The sequence below is a fragment of the Mastomys coucha genome, unplaced genomic scaffold (genome assembly GCF_008632895.1).
Source record: "Mastomys coucha isolate ucsf_1 unplaced genomic scaffold, UCSF_Mcou_1 pScaffold23, whole genome shotgun sequence".
Lineage (NCBI taxonomy): Eukaryota > Metazoa > Chordata > Mammalia > Rodentia > Muridae > Mastomys > Mastomys coucha.
Window position 1 is genome coordinate 47,986,337 of NW_022196906.1, and position 10,486 is coordinate 47,996,822.

General features: G+C 43.2%; 1 protein-coding gene across 1 annotated transcript in view; it reads right to left on the reverse strand.

The window, feature by feature from the left end:
- The window catches only part of Elmod1 (ELMO domain containing 1), a 58,258-nt gene extending 50,538 nt beyond the window's left edge, over positions 1-7,720 (reverse strand). Inside the window, exon 1 of the mRNA XM_031343967.1 lies at positions 7,400-7,720. The gene's annotated coding sequence lies outside the window, so the exon portion shown is untranslated. The remainder of the gene's footprint in view (positions 1-7,399) is intronic.
- Positions 7,721-10,486: the final 2,766 nt, after the last annotated feature.

The window sequence follows — 10,486 nt, forward strand, 5'->3', positions numbered from 1 at the left end:
TCTGTGTTATGCCCACAGATTAATGCTGCTCCCATCCTTGGTTAGAGATGCTTCTTTTTGTAATGGGCAGCAGTTAATACAGAGTCTCAAAATTGGTCCAAGTGCTGAGAATAAAGGCTGTGGGTGCTTAGGCCTAATCAGATATCTATAACAATTGCTGCCCTCCCAAGACTCGGGAAACACCATGGAGGAGGGAGCAGAAAGAATGCAGTCACTGGAGCATGGGAAGAGTGGCGTGGAGTGCTGTCTGGACATGACATCATCACTGCACTCCTGAACTCACAGCAGCTCATGACTGCAGCAGATCAGGATAGTCAAAATCCCATTCAGATATGGGCGGGGCTCAGAAGGCATCATCTAAGGAGCTATTGGCAGTTAATGACCTCCAGAGGAGAGAGAATCATTTCTCCTTTGGGGTATGGCTGCTGGCTGCTGATGGGCTGCCCTTGTTCCTCCAGTGGATGGCCCCAGACCCATAGGCAGATAGATAGCACTAATTTGACTCAGTGAAGTATTAAAAAAGAAAAGAAAGGAAGAAAGAAAAAGAGAAAGAAAGGAACATAGAAAGCAGGACATAAAATAACATGAACTTGGGAGAGGATGTGTTGGTAGGGTTTGGTAGGAGTTGGAGGAGGGAGGAAAGGTGGATCATTAAAATTCATTGTATAATTATATAAAATTCTCAAAGAATAAATAAAAACATTACATTAAAAAAGTAGCTGTCAAAGTGCATCATGGTGGTGCACACCTTTAATTCCAGCACTTGGGAAGCAGAGGCAGGAGGATCTCTAAGAGTTCAAGGCCAGCCAGAGCTCTATAATAGAGAGATCCTGTCCCAAAAAACAAAACAAGAAAAAACAAAACAAGAAAAATAAAGGGTCTACAACACTACACAATTTTTAAAACATTTGTCTTTCAAATTCTGAATAGAATATATCTCTATTTTAAACAAAAGGGAAAATATATACAATAAATATATGAGTTGTTGCTCACTGCAACAACTGATTTACACTTTAAATATTTACAATGCCAACTGGCAGGTAAAAAAATGATGTTGGGAACAGAGTTCCTGTCTTTCATGATATCTGTTAGACTAATGCTCTAAAATCAAAACATCTGTGAGGTAAATAAATGATTGGTTTCATCATGAACAAAACCTTCAAAACGTATATGGCAGGAGCTGGAGGGATGGTATGGTGGTCTGGGGGCACACATTGCTGTATCAGAGGACTATAGTTCTTAGACCCATGTCAACTGTCTGTAACTCTAGTGCCAGGGGATTTGATGTCCTCTTGGCTTCTGAGGACTCTGGCACCCTCACACATACACAGACATAGATATTTGTAAAAAGTCAGTTTTTCACCAAGTAGTTGCAGAAGGAAAACTAGGGAGGAGAGTGGCTTAAGTAAGCTCTTATGTCAGGCATTTAATTAATAAGTTCAGCCTAATAATTAAAACAGGAACGTCATTGCAAGAGTATGTGAAGTACCCTGGATCTGCGTCATTAGCTTACTTGTGACTGATCTTAAAAAGGACTCTTTTTCTTTAGTTGTTTTGGTTACGTGTGTGTGTGTGTGTGCATGGGTGTGTATGTGTATTTGAGTGTGCACAGTCATGCATCATAGTGTCTACGGAGATCAGAGGACAACCTTCTGGGTTTGGTTCTCATCTTCCAATATGTGGAGCCTAGTGATCAAAGTCAGATCATTAGACTTGACATTGTCTTTTCTGTATGATGGATCTTCATTATAAGAGACTAATTTTTGGTCTTTTGGTTTTGGGGGATTTGTTTGTCTCAGACTTTTTTTTTTTTTTTTTTTTTTTTTTTTTTTTTGTGATAGGGTTCCTGCCTGGCCAAAAAGTAATTATGTGCACCAGGATAGTCTTGAATGAATAGAGATCTACCTGTCTCTGAGACTAAAGGTGTGTGCACTGCCACCTCCAGCTGAGACTGATTTTGAAGAGGAACTTAATAAATTCTAGTTAGGTAACAAGCAAACTGTTTCACTTCTAAAATGTAAAAATTAAGAAAATCCAATCTGTGTTATCATTTCAGTGCTATGGAAAACATCATATAGAATGTGTTCAATATAAGTTTTTCTAGGGGCTGGAGGGATGGCTCAGCAGTTAAGAGCATTGTCTGCTCTATCAGAGGACCTGGGTTCCCAGCAACCAAATAGAGACTCACAACTGTCTGTGACTCCAGTCCCAGTGGATCTGATACCCCCTCTCTGCTGGACGGTGTTGGCACCCGCCTTTAATCCTAGCACTTGGGAAGCAGAGGTAGGCAGATTTCTGAGTTCAAGGCCAGTGTGGTCTACAGAGTGAGTTCCAGGACAGCCAGGGCTACAACAGAGAAACCCTGTCTTGAAAAACAACAAAAACAACAACAACAACAACAACAATAAGTTTTCTAACTTACTTGAGAACTAAACTACTCAGCTACTGAAACTACAGCAAGTTTATTTTAGAGATCAAAGACATCAAGGTTGGCATCATAACATTATTTGTAACTTTCATACCTTCTGTTTAATAGCAAAGAACCTAGTGTTAAGATATGATGCTATTTGCCCACAGTCAGCACAAGGGGGCTGGAAGGTTACATGCTCATGGGATGCAAGAACACTCTGTATATAGAATTTTGGATTCAGGATGTTTACTAAGGACTTAGACTGAATGAGCATCTGGCATCACCTGAGGCTGTCTGGGTGACAGTTCACATCAGCTCTCTCTGGGGACCACCACAGCAAATCTTCTTGTCATAAACTCTGTGTGTCCATAGGAAACTTTGTTGAAAATATGACCAAGGTTCTAATTGCCTTGAACTTTAATAATTTCAGTATGTCCCTTGGTCACAGTTTTTTTTTCTTTCATATAATCTCAGAGTTGTGGCAGGAAATTAAGGCAGGAAAATGTTTGATTTTCTGCAAAGAGGGCTGGTGTAAGTTCCTAGATGAGAGCATTTTTCTGTTCCATCTTATATCTTATTTTCTGTTCCATCTGATGATCATTTATTCAATAAGACGATTTCATGATATGCTTCAGTGTAGGGTAATTCTTACGATTTTGAGAATTTATTCTACAATCTGAGCTGGACCTGTTAATCCCAGTTATTCAAGACTGAGGCAGGGGGATCACATGTTCAGGGCCTTCCTTGACTACAGAGAAAGTTCAAGGCCATACTAAATACTTAGTGAAACTGTCTCAAAATAAAAAGTTTTTTTTTTTTTCTATTTATGGATATAATGCAGCTCAGAACTAAAGTGTGTTGCCTGGTGAGACCCTAGATGTCTCACCATTTTAAAAAGGGGAAAAAAGAAGTGAAAATTAGCCACACATTTGAGGCTCTTCTGATGGGGATTGCTGGATAACTAGGTGTCTTGATGGGAGGGTAATCTAAATTGGCGTTCTATCCCTGAGGCATTGGAGTTTTGCCAGTTAGAATCATGAAGAAATGAGTAGCTGGTCTCTACATGAACTGCATGGATTTAACCTTTAACTTCCATGGAGCATCCTCCGCTGACGCTCACCGGTAGTACTTTGAGTGTCTTTGCAGACACAGTTGTGTTTACTGTGGCATTGTTTAGGAATTAATTTCCTTCGGAACACTAAGTAGGTACTCTCTGATACTACCAGCATATGGTCATTTTCACATGGTGTTATTTTTGTAAAATATACTTTCTTTCCATCACTGGCATCTGCTTCCTCAAAGATAATTCAACTGAAACAGAAAATGATAGCAATTTAATGTCTTTTCTCACTCAGAGCAACAGATTCTCTAAAACCCAAACATATGCTTATCTTATTTCAAGAAATTGTACCAAAAGAAACGGAATATTGATTGGCACCTCATAGGATACATTTAAATATCTACATTTATGTAAAAGTAAAAACGTAAAGGAACAATGCATTTCAATACTGTGGATGGTCTTTTTGTTAGTTTGTTTTGTTTTGTTTTAATCTGAAGAGACCAACATGACAGTGGAATAATGAAAGAGGACCCACTAATGTCAATCAAAGGGAAGGTCACCTGCTTTGTAATATACAGTGAAAGGATCTGGAGAGATGGCTCATTGGTTAAGACTATTGGCTACTCTTCAAGAGGACCCAGGTTCAGATCCCTGCACCCGCATGACAGTTCACAGCCAACTGTAATTTCAGTTACAGAAGATCCATTGTCCTCTTTTACTCCCCAAGGGCACCAGGCACACACTTGGTATACTGACATATATGTACAGACATACATGCACGCAAAACACTCACACACATTAAAAAAAAAAGTAGTTTTAATTTTTTTTTAAATGTAGTGAGATAACTTTGCCCAAACTGCCATTTGCCAGTCCCTACATATGTCTCATCTCAGTCCCTCCTTCTTTCCCACTAAGAACTTTCTTGTGGGGGGAGAAAACAAGGTACGAGCCGAAAGATAGGGAGAAGTGTGCTGTGAAACACTGTGTTCAGGACATCAGAGGCCATTTTGTTTTTTTGACTGAGGCCAGTGAGACTGTGTCTTGTAGCTCCAGCTCCATCTGGCTCCCATGACACTCTCTTCATACCTTTCTCCTATGATAAGAACTCATTCTCATATCTGAGGCCATTTCTGTCAACACTGCTGGACAGCTGACGATGTCATTCCTTGAGTGGTGTCTAGCAGAATTCTGTGTCTTCCCCTAGGTTCTTACATTACACACACACACACACACACACACACACACACACACACACGCACACACACACACACATACATGCACACACACACATGCACACACATATATACACATGCACACGCGCGTGCGTACACACACACACACACACACACACACACACACACTCTTCTGTCAAAGCAACTCCTACATAAGTTGATGTAAATCCATCTCTAGCCCCTGTCTCTTCTCATCTTTGGAGTCTTGGCAACTCCCACAGAACCTAACAAGAAGTTAGGCAAATATGTGCAGAACAAAGAATTTCCACTTTCAGGGATGAGTTACTCTCTATAGCTCGAGAGCTGAGCTTGCCCCAGATTGTCTGCAGAGCAGCATATGACTTCTGCTCCACTTTGGTTTTTTTTCAACCCATAAGTGACCCAAAAAAAAGGGAGGGAAGAAGTGTTTTCATTATAGGGTTTCCAGAAAAAAATGTCTGCCCAATCCAAACTAAATTTCAGCGAAACAACTAATAATTTTAAAAGTCTAATTCCAAGTATCATAGTGACATATTTAAATTCCAACAGTATCTGCTGCTGATTTGAAATTCAAATTTGGTGAAGCAAATTGAATTTTTATTTGCTAAATCCAACAACCCTAAAAATGATTTAAAAAAAAAATCCATGGAGGATGCAGGGTCAGCTTCCTTGTACACCTGGAAGTTTGTGTCTGAGCTCTGCAAACTTCCCAATTAGCCAGATTTTTTTTTTTTTTTACATCTGTGAACACACCTGGGTTTATTTCTAAGCAACTTGGTGACACGCTTTAGGAGATGTTGCCTGTTACATAATAGTTCCCTTATTTTGTTAATGCTATAGAATTCCTTTATAAGACCACCTAGCAACAATTTTTCGGCACAGTAGCACAGACATTGTGATGTTGCCTTCAAAATCTCTTGAAAAGCTAACATGCATATATTTTTTAGTTGAATCAGCAAGACACAATAGAGAAAAGGAGCACATTTTTCATTTCAGGTTTTTTTTTTCCCTTCATTAATTGAACACAGCAACGCACACTGTCCTCGACTGGGAAAAGCAGCCTGGCAGGCGGAGGTGGAGCCAGTGATGTAACTGCAGTAGGTCTTTGTGGGTAGAACCTTTCCTAAATGAGAAGCATATGTATGTAAACTGAAGCCCCCCAGCCTCCTCCTTGGACATGCAGACTTGTGTGAGAGAATTATTGCTTCTGTCATTCTTCACAAGAAGGCTTGAGCTTTTGATCAACAAAAGAATTCCTTATAGATGGGTCAAGATTACCTATGTGTCTCCCACACACCTGGGGCTGGCGGGGGAGTGGGGGGAAGCTGACTGTCTGTAAATGAGTACCATTTTAGGATACTGACAACTATGCAGTGTTCCAGCTTACTGGTTAATTGTGATGGTACAACACGAGTTATATAGCTCAAAGTGTAAGTCTGCTACAATCCACAAAGTTCCCTGAAATAAGACATTATTCTGCTGTTCTTAACAGCAATGTCTTACAGAGAAAGCATTCTCCCCCTCACCGACCCCATATGAGAGGTTAAGAAGAAATATCTCCTAAGGGTGAGGAACAACAAGAGTATGTGCCTTTGGCAACATTTCAACCAGATTGATCTCAAAAGGAAACTTCTAGGGAGAAAATGACTAAGGCTGTTATTACTTCATGTTGTCATAAGACAACAAGGAACTATGACGTTTATCCTAATGTACCTGCTTTCCACCATATTGGCAATAGCAGTTAAGGACGGTTGTCAAGCGACCGACACAACATGCACACGCTGCTGAGATGCAGAACAAAGCCTGGATGGCTGCCTAAAATCGGTCTCTCCAAATGACAGCCCCAATTTATGACACCAGTCTAAGGCTTGCGGGGATTTGCGATGTCTTTTTCTCGGTTGATGTGGGGAAAGATGAAATTTGGAAAGCTCCAAGCAGTGGCCGGTGCGGGGCAGAAAGGCTTACACACATATTCATTAAACTTGATCTGAAGCAAGCGAGTCTGTGAGGTCGTTTCTGAAATATTCATAAGGACTGTTACCGGACTCGCCACTTAGAGGTTGAGCAGAAACACGAAGAGGGGGAGCAGTTGGTGCCCACACTTGGAAATGAAGGCTCTAGGAAAAACAGCACACCTCGCTCCACTGTTCCTGTTTTAACAGCTCTCAGGGCTCTTCTCCGCCCGCCTGTTCAATTGCACCTGCCCGGGAGATGCTCCGAGTGGAGTTTCTCCGAGTGGGAGGAGGTGCGCTCGCCAGCCCCGCAGACCTGGCTCGGGGTGGAGGCTCAGAGACCTCCAGTCTACGGCTCTGCCACTCTGCCGCCTGGCACCGCCCCGGGGCCTGACCAGCAGGACAGAGGACTTCCCAGAGGCCAGGACCCTCCACTGGCCCCGGCCAGGCCGCCCTTTGTCCCCTCTTGGGATCCCTCCCTAAGCACCGGCGGTGGTGTTCAGTCGCTAGGCGACCCGCGCCCCCGGGGACGCAAACAGCTTCCAGCGCTGACCCGCAGCGCCGCGGGTGTTAATTTCCCGACTCAGGATGAGAAAGAGGATTTAGTCTTGGGTGACTCCGGCGCCCCTGCACCCAGGTAGTGCGCACTTTCATTTACGTCCCCTCACTGTCCCCATTTCTTTTGTACCCTACACACATAAGTCTGCCGCCACCTCTCTTTTCTCCAAGGGCATTCACCCTTGGCTCCTGTGGGGTCGCGACTCACCGGGGTCGAGACGGCGGTGGGCTCAGCAGTTCTGGGATCGCGACGGTGTGCTCTCCATCTCCGCCTTCGCTTCTGCTCTGCACTAGCGACCGTGTTCGCCGCGGCTGGTCCCCGCGCGGATGCTGGACAGAGGCGGCCGCGGCTGCCGCACTGGCTGCGGGCGCGGGAGGGGCGGGGGCGGGGCGGGAATCTGGGTCGCGTGGAGCCCTGCAAGTCGGGATGCACCCTGGGCAGCGGGCAGAGAGGAGGCGACCGAGAGCAGCTGGGGAGGGCGTGCAGAGGTTTCCCTGGGAGCAAGACGCTGGCGGCTACTGAGCATGCTCAGTCGCGGAACCCCGGGGCGCGGGCGCGGCGGGGGAGGAGTGAGCGCAGGCCCCCGCGCCAGAGTGTGGGAAGAAAGGGTTAAAACTGCGCACTTGCCCGCAGTGGCCTAGTTTAATTGTGCACGAGTCAGAGTCCACCACCCCTAAAGAAGTCCCGGGCTGTGAACCCCGGGAGACCTGTCAGTCCAGGGCAAGGCGTATTCTCCAGTTCCTCTGAGGTGGATTATCCAGAAGTCAAAGTTTGTTTTCAGTTCATCTTCAACCTCCTCCCAATCCGGATACCTAACCCTTACTTGCTTTCCTGAGTGTTCTGACTCCCAGGTATCTCCTTCCTCTCTTGATTCTTGGACAGGTCAGGTCAAGCTGTCTTTAATTAGATGTAACTGAGAGCTCGGGTCGGTCTTCCCAGGTCCATACCTTTGTTTCATGCAGGGTTTCATAAACAACAGCTCATTACAAGTTTAAGTATAATGGGATGAATTATAGATATCCTGGTCTGCAGTTATTTGGGGGGGGGGACACTGCCTCGCAGTGGAATGGCCTAACATTCCTGAACCCCTCCCGCCCCCCCGCTTTTCTCTCAGTCCTATTTTCAGCTTTATGTAGAACATCTACTGACTTCTTCAAAAGGCTTTGATTTTGTTCTTGGTGTTCCGTTCTTTCTGGTTTACCTTACCCCTTCCGTTCCACGTCATGAGACCTACTCATTCTCTGTGATCAATGCCACCTTCTCAGAAAGGTGGTTCCAATACAAGTTAAAGCCTGGCTGTCAGAGATCATCCGGGCACACTGCTGTCACATAGTAGAGTTGGTTACTACTGTATAAGAAGGTCGAACAACCGAGCCAACTGTTTTGTGCAGGCATGGAACAATGTGCCAAGAAAACAACAACAAACGAGGCAGACAAGGTTTTTCTCCTCAGAGAAGTTACAATCTTTGAAAAGAACAGGCAAGCCAGTATGATGGCAGCACTTGGGAGGCAGAAGCAGGTGGGTTTCCTGAAGTTGAGGCCAGCCTGGTCTACATAGTGAGTCCAACAACAACCAGAAAAGTAAATAAATAAATAAATAAATAAATAAATAAATAAAATAAAAAATAATAAAAAACAGAAAAAGGCAATAAATACCTAAAATAGTATAATCAAGGAGAGAGGTCAAGTTGTTTTTGACTTTGTGTTACCTGTCAAATGAATCCACAGAGACTTGACTCATCTCTCTGAAACAATGGATAAAAGTATTAATAATGGCCTCAGGCTAACCAAAGTCCTGGCTAGTCTGTTGTTAAACCATTGATTTTTTTTCCCCTTTCATTTGGTTCCATCAGCTAAAACTGTTCTAATCTCAAATTATTTGTAGGAAGAACCTGCCATCCCAAGTAATGAGTAGGAGGCCTGTGTGGGGGAGACAGAACCCCCAGTCTCCACACTATTGTATCTATTATCTAATTTAAGGAACAGTGTTTGTTAAGTGGCCAAAGTCAATCTAAATGCCCAGATCTCACGAGTCTCTTACCACCTATACCTGTATTTATGGAAATAGTTATTCTCCATAATATATCATATGAGTCTTTATACCTTCTGGCTGTCTGTCTGGATGATGCAAGTATTTCACTCTGATCCTATTGTTGTCTGAGCCTGAGAACCAACTCTCCTTATGTTTGTTTGTATTTGAGTATCCATGATGGCTAATGACCAACCACTTTGACATTGTATAATGTGGACACCTCCAGGGTAAGATCTCATTCATCTTTTTATTAAAGAACTTAGCAGATGACTAATATGTAGGGGATCTTCAGTGAGTTTACCAACTACAGGAATGCTGGTCCTTCCCACCACAGTTCTTTTTTAATGGGTCTTCCTACTAACTGTGGAATAAATTCCACATCATGCAACTTAACTTGGCCCTTGCCTGATCTATGAATTTCCCATTAACCACAAATCTACTTTTTTTTTCTTCTGGGTTATGAGTTGCTTTTGGATTTAAAAAAAGGAGAAGAAGAAACCAAGTGTGGTGTTGTACACCTTTACACCTAGCACCTGGGAGGCCGAAGAAGGCAGATCGCTATGAGTTTGTGGCCAGCCTGTTCTACATAGAGAGTTCCAGGCCAGAAAGGGTTACATAGTTAGGCCTTGTCTCAGGAAAAATAAACCAACAAAACAAACAAACAAACAAAAAGCAAAAGATAAAAATCCAAACTTGATCAAAAGATTAACATGCAATTAACAACAAAGAGATTGAGACCATGTGAATTATCTTTTACAAATAATGCATAAAGGATCTACAGAGGAAGATCTGTATCCAGAGTCACAGCAGGAGAGCTGAAGAGGAAGGGGCAGGATTAGAAGCTGTTGTGTTCTGTCATCTCCACGGGCTTGGTGCTGACTCACCCTTAGTAACAGAGAACTCAGGTCTTTCTGGGGTAGTGACATACTCCTTGATGGCATCACTTATTGAACGCTCTCTTTAGGAATTTATTTGCCTAAGAATTTCCCCACCCAAAGGTTTCTTTCTTTAGCAAGACTAGATTGAGCAACAAGCAAACAGGAATGTCTCATCTAGATCATTTTGTGGGTGGGGTGGATGCTGGGACCCATCTGTTTATTCTCAGTCTAGCCTGAGCTTTGAGTATTGTGATTTGGAGAACTAGGAATTGAGAGGATTCTTGGATGAATTTTCTTAGTTAAAAAAAAAAAAAAGGAAATCCATGGATGTAAATGTTTTAGGTCTTGTGTAAGTTTGCTTAGTTGTGTAAAGTTGAGAAATTC